Source organism: Carlito syrichta, unplaced genomic scaffold, assembly GCF_000164805.1.
Source record: "Carlito syrichta isolate Samal-C Ts95f unplaced genomic scaffold, Tarsius_syrichta-2.0.1 Scaffold305648, whole genome shotgun sequence".
Taxonomy (NCBI): domain Eukaryota; kingdom Metazoa; phylum Chordata; class Mammalia; order Primates; family Tarsiidae; genus Carlito; species Carlito syrichta.
Genome location: NW_007249744.1, coordinates 326374 through 335340, shown reverse-complemented (window position 1 = coordinate 335340; position 8967 = coordinate 326374). Strand labels below are relative to the sequence as shown.

The 8967-nt window shown below is 46.1% G+C and overlaps 1 pseudogene; it reads right to left on the bottom strand.

Moving 5' to 3' along the window:
• Positions 1–6146: 6146 nt before the first annotated feature.
• LOC103264364 overlaps positions 6147–8967 on the bottom strand; it is a 4271-nt pseudogene continuing 1450 nt past the window's right edge.

The following is an 8967-nucleotide window of genomic DNA, read 5'->3' as shown; positions in this document are numbered from 1 at the left end:
TGAGCCACTGAGCCCGGCTGGTAGTTTGTTTTATGTAATCACGAAGGGGCCAGGTGAGCACAGGAGCTGACATCACCATGATTGATTGCAGGTGGATGGGTGGGTCAGTCACATAACTGTTGCCATGGTGATGGGGTCTATCTCTCACCTCCCTGATGATCAGATGGATGGAGGGCCAGCCACATAGATGAGGGGGACAGGTCCGATAGCTGAAAGTCAAATTCTTTAGGAGATGTTGATCTCAATGTCTTGTGATACCCTGGGTTCCAGGAAAAGATTATTGTGGAGTATGAGACCAGAGAAATTCCACTTTGTGTTCTGTCCTTTCAAATTTATACCCTCCTCAGTATATTATACCTAAGGAGACAGATTGGCCAGAAGAACAATTAAATTTATTAGATTCTGGTTTAATGTTGGTTCTACAATCCTCAAATAAGATTTATTATAAGTGAAAGGGCAGACCGAGAGTGGGAAGCCATTTTTCATATTATTCTGAAATCCTGACACAAAGATGAGAAAGTAGAAGCTATGCTTTTGGAGAAATGCACACTTGTAAAATTAACTTTACCGACTTTGTCTTTTCAGAAACAGACTTCCAGGTATCAGAGGTATCTCATAGTGGCAATCAAACTTGCCTAGAGTGAAGGGAATTTACAAGGCCTAAGATATCATACGTTGGTCAAGGACTGTAAAAGTCACAAAACTTGTAATTATAAAAGTTATGACCCACCCAGAGGGGGAGCAGGTGGGGACTTCCAGTAGAAGGGCCCTATCTACAGGGAAGTCAAGGATGCCCCCGAACCTACCTACTGGGAATGCCTAGGAGATAAGGAGGAAGTGCACACTCCATTAGCTCCAAGGAATGTCATTAAGGAAGATACAGGAGAATTAGAATCCTTGTCACGCCCTTCGCTAGGGGCTATGATAATGTGGGCAAACATTGATGTCTCTGTGTCACAGGATCTCTACCGGTGGTCGATAAGGAAGTCACAGCAGTCACGTGCAACACCTCCAAGAGAAGGATTTAAGCCAGGACTCTGGGGGGCTATGAGGCCACACTCACCTAGAGTGTAGGCCCACTCCCTGTCTGTGGGGGGTGAACTTTTCTTAAATAAGTCTTTTCTTCTCTCACCTCTGTGTTGTAATTCTTTGCATTTACTCGGATCTCTGGGTTGCCAGCCCTCACCTCCGGCTTGCCAGCCCCAGCAGTGCTGCTGCGCCTCCCTGCGCCTGCCTCTCTACCCTCACCCTGACCCTGCCGAACCCTAACAATAAGGTATAAATGAACTTTGATGAGGAAGGTAAACAGATTTAAGTTTGATTAAAGAATAATATTGCACATAGGGGATTTTTGACCAGGTAGGTTGTTTAGTGCTTTGTGATTCTACCTCTAACCTTCTCGATGCATTACCTTCAACAGTTTCAGGACACCTTATGCTGTATTATCATGATATGTCTCTTGTAAATGCTATTGCAGATATGGGGGCAGGGAGGACAAAATCAAAAGCTGGGATCATAATACCTAGCAAAATAGATCAGCTCCAAGATGCTATTTCAGAATGAACCCCAGGTCTGACTCTCTCTTACCCCTTAAACAATTGGCTATAAAACCAGGCCACACCATGTCCTTCCCCATGATCCAACATTACTAATATTGAAACTGTTGTCACAAGTTACAATGCTAGGAATGAGCCCTCCTTGTGCCATGGGAACTCCTGTTTGTTGGACTTCACATGCATTCCATGAAGTGATTTTTGGCCAAGATGGAGAACTAAGAACTAAACTATGACCTTTTTCATTTCTTGCCAAAATTCCTAACTAAGAGACCTGGGGAGTTACACCCTACAAACCAAAACATCTCATCAGATGGGTTTTTATGAACCCTATCTAATGTGGCTTACTTTCCAACCTGACTCTGGTATAACATCACATAACAGGTAAAGAAGGAAATCAAAAATACTTTATGACTCTGCAAGACCATCCCTTGAGGAAATTTGCATCTATATAGAATCCTTTTTGAGATTCCCAGACTCTGGGCACCATGTAAGACACCTATTATCTCTGAAACCTGTTATTTAGCACTTTCATCTACATATCAAGAACCTTGGCTTCCTCAACCCCCCCCCCCCCCCATTGCTTATCTTAACTAACCATTTCTTCTACTGATTTCAATTCTTCCCACAGAACTATTCACCTATGACCTACTAGCCCACTGCTTGGAGATGTCCTACGTTCTTGGAGCAAAGCACTGTGAACCTCACGTAGATTGATTTATGTATTGTCTGCAACTTCCAACTTGCTAAAGATGTATAAAGCCAAGCTGTAATTCAACTATTTTGAGCCCATGTTCTCAAACATCTTGGAACTGTGCCGTGGGTCAGAGCACTCACATTTGACCCAGAACAAACCTTTTAAAATTGTTAGGTCAGTGGATAGGTCAGTGCCACAAGTAAAATGCAAAGGATTGCCCTGAAACTAGATTAGGAAAAATGGTTTATTTAGAAAGTAGATTAATGAAAAAGAGAGAGGAGATTCACCTCCCCAGATTGGAGAGAGGGGAGAGCTTAGAGAAAAGCATGGACTGGCCATAACTCAATGAAAGCATGGTGGGCAGAGATTAACAAAAGCACAACCATGTCTACTTGAGGTTGAATGCTTTTAAGCATTCCTTTGGTGGAGATGGGTCATCAAGGTGATTGGGTGGTGATCTGTTTTGTGAAGGAGACAAGTAAGCACAAGGACTGTTGCTGTGGTGATGATGGGGTCTGTCTGTGTCACAAAGGGCTGCTTTATGGCTGAAAGACAAATACTTGGAATAGAAAAGCAATCAGTACAGTGGAGGTTGAAAGGCAGTCAATAGCTGCTTCAGGAAAACTGCTTCTTTCCTTGACTAATGATTACAGGGCAAGCTAGGTATTTGCTACGAAAGCATGATAGAGTTAAACAGTGTGAAAAAGGCTGCATTTTAGCTGCAATTATTCCATTTTGCTGTTTCATTGTTTCAAAAATATTTTACAGAGTTTGGCACTTTTTGTCAATAGACTGCAAAGAGAAGTCCTGCTGTCTTCCTACCTGTGGCAACCCAGCTCCATACAAGCACATGAGAGAAACACATGACAATTGACCCTATCACCCCAAAGCCCACCTCTCCTAATGTAGTCACTGTTGGGAGCTGGCCATGGAGGTCTATCAGATCCTAAGAAACTGGTGGGCTGAAGACCCCAAGCCTCCAGGAAGGCCTGGGAGTTATGACACCATTCCCTCCCACCTTGTTTGGCACCTACGTCAATGGAGTCCTTGTGTTGGCAGAATACAAATATAGTATAACTTGAGGCTTGCATGGTTAACTTTAGAATGTCATTGTTCCTGCTTTTCACGTCCCACCTTATGGTTTGCCTTTTTCAATTTATGACCTTTTCATCCCACGTTGTGATTGAACTTTGAAATATGTCAAAGAGCTGTTTTCATGGTTGCAAGTTTCCAGCCACATTTAGAAAGTTTATATAGAAAAATAAATACATTGAGATATATTTAGGTATTAAGGACAAGTTAGTAAATATTGAAATAATAGAAGTATGTAATTTTTAGTAATAAGGTTTTAGTTTTAAATAAATGTTTTTGGTAGTGAATAAGTTTTGTATTAATATAGTTTAGAATTATTAAATATAGGACTTTAGAATATGTTTAGAGGAATTTATTTAGGCATAGAATATTTAGAAGGTAGATATTACTAAGAGAAGTTTTAGTTTTAGGCTTTGGATTTTAAAGGAGGTTTTAGGATCCAGGAACAAGCAGCTTCGGTTTTAAGATTCCAAAAAAAGGAAGGCCCTCGTGCTTGAAGGAATGTACTGAGATGTTCCAAATAGGAAGACAATGAAGGAATTCAAACGAGAGGAAACTACCAAGGGGCTTGAAAGACCAGAAGGTCTTGAAAAAGAAACTCTTTGTCCATGAAAAAAGGAACATGAGGTGCGTGAGGTGCTTTGGAAAGGGTCTCCAGGTGCACGTTCTTCCACACACAGACTGCTCCAAAGCCTGGGATCAGAAACTGTTATTCTGGCTCCCAGAGACTTTATTATGGAAAAACCTGTTTCTTTGGATAATTTGAATAAGGAAGTTAAGTTTGTAAAGGATTAGAAGTGTTAGAAAGATCATAATATGTATTAGTTAATTTGGGATATAAGTTCTGTTTTAAAGTTGTTTAATGAGAAGTTTTATGATTTTATATGAGTTTTTTAAGTCCATAATTTTAAGGTCTTATATTAATGGATTGCAGGAACAGTTTTTACTTCAAGATAACATCGTTGTTTTAACATCGTTGTTTGGAATGGCGTTGTTTTGGGGTGGAGATAGTCTCCGCCCTTAGAGAGAACATTAGCCAAGCACGAAGAATACTTAAACTTAAGCATCGTTTTAACATCACAAAAAATCCATGTAATTTGTTGTAAGTGGTTTGTTCTTTGTAATGATGATTTTAACTTGCTTGTAGATACCTTACAGAAATTATTTCCTTGTAGAGAGGAATATAAGCTCACCGCTAACTAGCAATAAATGGCTTCTGCTCAAATCTGAACAGTTGTCCAAGTCTCTCTTTCTCTCTCTCTCTCTCTCTTTTTCTCACGTCGCCGACGCCATCTCCACCTTCAGAAATCTCTGGACTCTGCAGGAGCAGGACTCCCGCAAGTCACAACCTCTTCCCCAGAACATGTCCTTATCTTTCTGCAACATTACCTGCCTCTTCCTAAGTGGCCTTCACCTCCCTTGTTGGTCATCATCACTGGTCTGGAGCCTTAGGGAGGTTTTGATGATAGCAGGGAACAGGGTCAAGTCCCTTCATTCACACTGCAAAGTTGACACATCCAAACACAGACACACCTAATCACATGCACACACTACAGTGACTTTTCTGAAAAATTATATAACATCTCCATTCCTTGCTAGGTGTAGTCACTGATCTCTAATCAATTAACTTAGTGGTCAGCAAATGAACAGTCAGAGATGTCTTCAGACACCTGGAACTGTAAGACAGTTCAGTCGATGGATAGTGGTGATGGTTCCACAATATTATTAATGTCCTTAGACTGAACTATATTCTTAAATATGGTTAAGATGGTAATTTTATGTGACTTGCCATACTAAAAAAAAAAAATAGATGCTCAAACAAATATAATCATTTTGTTGGAAGAGCCAAGGGGCATAGTATCTACACTAAAAAGTAGCCTCAGCAGGTGTGTTGAGTTCAGTCTCTGCACAACCCAAGCTGAAAAATTGACTCTTGACAAGCTGCTGAGAGACATTCCTTAGGGACTTGAAATATCTTGCCTCATAGTAGTGTCTTTGTAGATAACTGGGTTGTGGGCCCCACCACATACTTCATGCCACAATGTGTATGAGAGTGGGGCTTCAGGCTGTTGACTTTAGGAGTGGCTGGACTGGAGACTCAGTAACTGAGGTCAGTCATGAGGGGCTCAAGCTTAAGTTACCAACCTCAACAAAAACCCAGGACATAAGAATGGGCTGAGCTTCCCTGGTTAGCAATAACATCTGCTGTGTTACACATTGCTATTGGGAGATGTAAGCACTCTGTACCAATTCACTGGGCAAAAGCAGCTGGAAGCTTGCACCTGGTCTTACAGACTCTGTCCCATGTACTTTTCACCTTGGATGACTTTCATCTGTATCCTTTGCTGTGATAAATGATTTAACAGTGAGTGGAACAGCTGTTTTAGATCTGTGAGGTCTTCTAGCAAATCTCTGGCCCGATGGTGGTCTTGGGGACCTCAACAGAGTCTCCTACCTAACTCAGGCACTGGGCTGATAACCAGCAGAAGAGTATTTCCATCCATACCAGGAGTCAGACTTATGCATGGACATTGTCTCCAACCCAGGAAGCCAGTGATGGGTCTCTGGGAGTGATTAGGTGGAAGCTGTCACTTTCTAAATGTGAGTATACCTATATCTCAAGTAAAGTCAAGTGGTCAGACATGGATGGGTGTGGTGGGTGGGAAGGCTCAATTCACTCAGGTTGGGAGCAATCAACACAGCAGGGCCCTGTCAGGGGGCCTAGGAAGGACTTAAAAACCAAGCGAGAGCCATTGAACTGGTTCATTATATATCAGGACCCCAGCTGAGGAGCAGGTTGAAGTTTATACTCCCCCCTCATGGGGCACAGCACAAAGCTGGTAGGGGGAGGGGGTCACCAGAAAGTTTTGGACACCATGGTTGCTGGGCTGGGGCTGTCCAGCAGGCACCGAGAAGCTGAAGCACTGCAGGAGGTGGTGAAGAAGAGGAAGAGCCCCATGCAGGCCAGGGGCTCCCCGAGGCATGCTCGGCAGCCTGTGGGGAGTGAGAGAGGCTCGGTGAACCTGGGTCCTGGGTTCTAGCTCTCAAGACTACCAGGAAGGTGGCAGAGAGGTGGGAACCCCACAGGCACCTGCTGAGAAAGGCATGAAGGCTTCTTGCTTCATGAAGCGGCCCTGGGCATCCAAAAAGTGTTCGGGGTGGCAGCAGAGGGGCTTCTCCCAGACAGCCTCATCCTACAGCACCGACGACAGGTTGGCGAAGAGCGTTGTCCCCTGGGCAGGACAAGTCTGGCATCAGTGGGAACTGGGCTATACGCTGCGAGGAGTCCTGGTACCAAAAACATGGAGGCATGCACTCTGCCTGGCACACAGCCAGACTCTTGCAAATAACCCTTGTCTCAAGAAGCTTCTGAGCACCCTCTGGGACTCTCTGGCATGGTGGAGTCACGCCTTCCCCGGGTGCCCTCATTGGCTTCTATCCCTGCAGAAACAAGCTCCTCCAACATCTGTGAAACATCTGGTTGTCCTCCCCACTACACTGAGGCCTGGATGGACAGAGCATCACTGTCCCTGTTTGGTAAACCACTCCCAGACTGGGATAGTCTGTGCCCCTGCTATCAAGGACTGGGTGGCCTGAATCTCAGTGTCCCAAGTCCCAGTGTCTGGCAGTAGGCTTCCTGCAGTCACCAGCAGACAGCACATATTGAGCTCTGGTGAAGAGGTCTCAGGTCTACCTTAGGGATGAGGAAGTCTTGCACTTCAATGTCACGAGAGGTCATGTGGGGCACACCTAGGGGGGTGATGTCTGCAAAGCGCTGCACCTCATGAACCACGGCGGTGGTGAAGGGAATGCGGGCCTGGTCAGCCATCTCTGGTGGCAGCGTCTGCCCTGTCACTTCATCGATCTCCTATTGGACACAGCCTGGACAGACAAGCGTCCCCACACTGGGTCTGAGCTTAGCGGATGGGCACTGACCCTCTCCTGGACCTCGTGTTGGGGGTTGTGTCCACCTTAGGAAGAGATTGCTCTTACACAAACCTGAACAAGCCTGTGCTTGGAGCCATGAGTGTCCCAACTAAGCTCAGTACCTTTCCTCCCTCAGCCTCCTCCACAGACCTCCAGCTGAACTCACACTGCACTTCCAGGTACAGGGTCATGAGCAGGAGGGCCCAGGCCAGTGTGGTCCAGGTGGTCACCATCCTGGCAGCAAACAGGTCGGATATCACCAGGTGCAGGTTCTCAACATTGAAGCTGCTCTCAGGGTTTCCCTTGGCCTGAGCCAGGTAGAGAAGATGGGATGAGGACAGAGGGAGGAAGCCTCCACATGACCTCCCATTCTGCGCCTTTCAGCCCAGGTGCACCTCACAGGGTGTTGTACCTGCCCAACCTTGACTCCTCCTCTCACTCCCCTGGAACCCTCAACTCCCCACTCTCAGTCCATTGCCTGGCTGCAGCCCCTCACCTTCTCCACCTCAGCCAGGAAGGCATCAGTCAGGACTCGAGGTGGCTGAGCCAGGTCCCAAGTCATCCTGTGCTCTGTCACCAACTCATCCAGCAGGGCCATGAAATCATTCTAACTTTGCAAGACCTTGCCAGCCAGCCTAGGAATGTGCAGGAGCACTGGGATAAAATTTATCACCTGCACCAGACACAGAAGGGGACCTTTCTCCCCTGCTCCAGGTTTACCAGTCTCAGGCCCCAACCGCCTCCACAGTGAATCTAGGGTCTGCCTGTTCCCATCATTGACCTGGTTTCTCCCCAGACGCCAGCCTCCAAACTCTCTCATTGCCCTGGGTTGCCAGAAGAAACCTAAACTTGAAACCTCCTGGATTTGGTGGCTTCCAGCATGGACAGGAGGCACAGGTTCCTTGGCCCTCTCCTGGATCTCACTGACCCTGAGCCCATCTCTCCCATTGTTGGAGATTTCCCTCCTCCAGGCCATCCCTCTTGCAGTGGTTTCTCCTGGAATGTCCCTTCCCCAAAGCCGTTGTCTATAAACCCTCCTCCACGGAGGCCCAGGTGAGGGTGGAAACACAGTCCCTTTCTGATCCTCTGCTCCCCGCACCTGACGCAGTAACCCAACGCAGTAACCCCGTCTCCTCCATGAGTTTCATCCGCTTGAGGAAGTGCAGATCCTCGTACTCGTAGCGGAGCCCATAGGTGAGGGAAGCGACCACGTTGCCCACTGCTTTGCTTTGTCCAGGAGGGCGTTCGGGCTAAAAGGGCGGCCTGGGAGAAGGGGATGCTGGTCAGGAGTTGCCCTTTTCTGCGGGTCCCCAACTCCCCCCCCCGGACATCACCCACCAGCGTGACTGGCGAAGGCAGCACAGACGCAGGAGGCCTCCTCGGTCACCCACTGCTCCAGCGACTTCTTGCCCAGGCCGAAGTAACGCATGGTGGACTCGGAGAAGCTCACTCCAGGCGTGACCGTAGCGCACCAGGATCATCCCTATTTTCTGACTGGTGTTGAAATTTTTTCTAGTTGCTTAACACAGTTTCGATCTCTCTCCCCACAACCTTCACTCAACTTTACTTATAGATCCGAAATTTCTCTAAGTACCATATGAGCTAAAATAAACTTTTTAATGTGTAAAATACGATTCATTATTACGTAACATTTTGATTATCTAAAGCAATGTTACCTTGATACTAACTTATCTACAA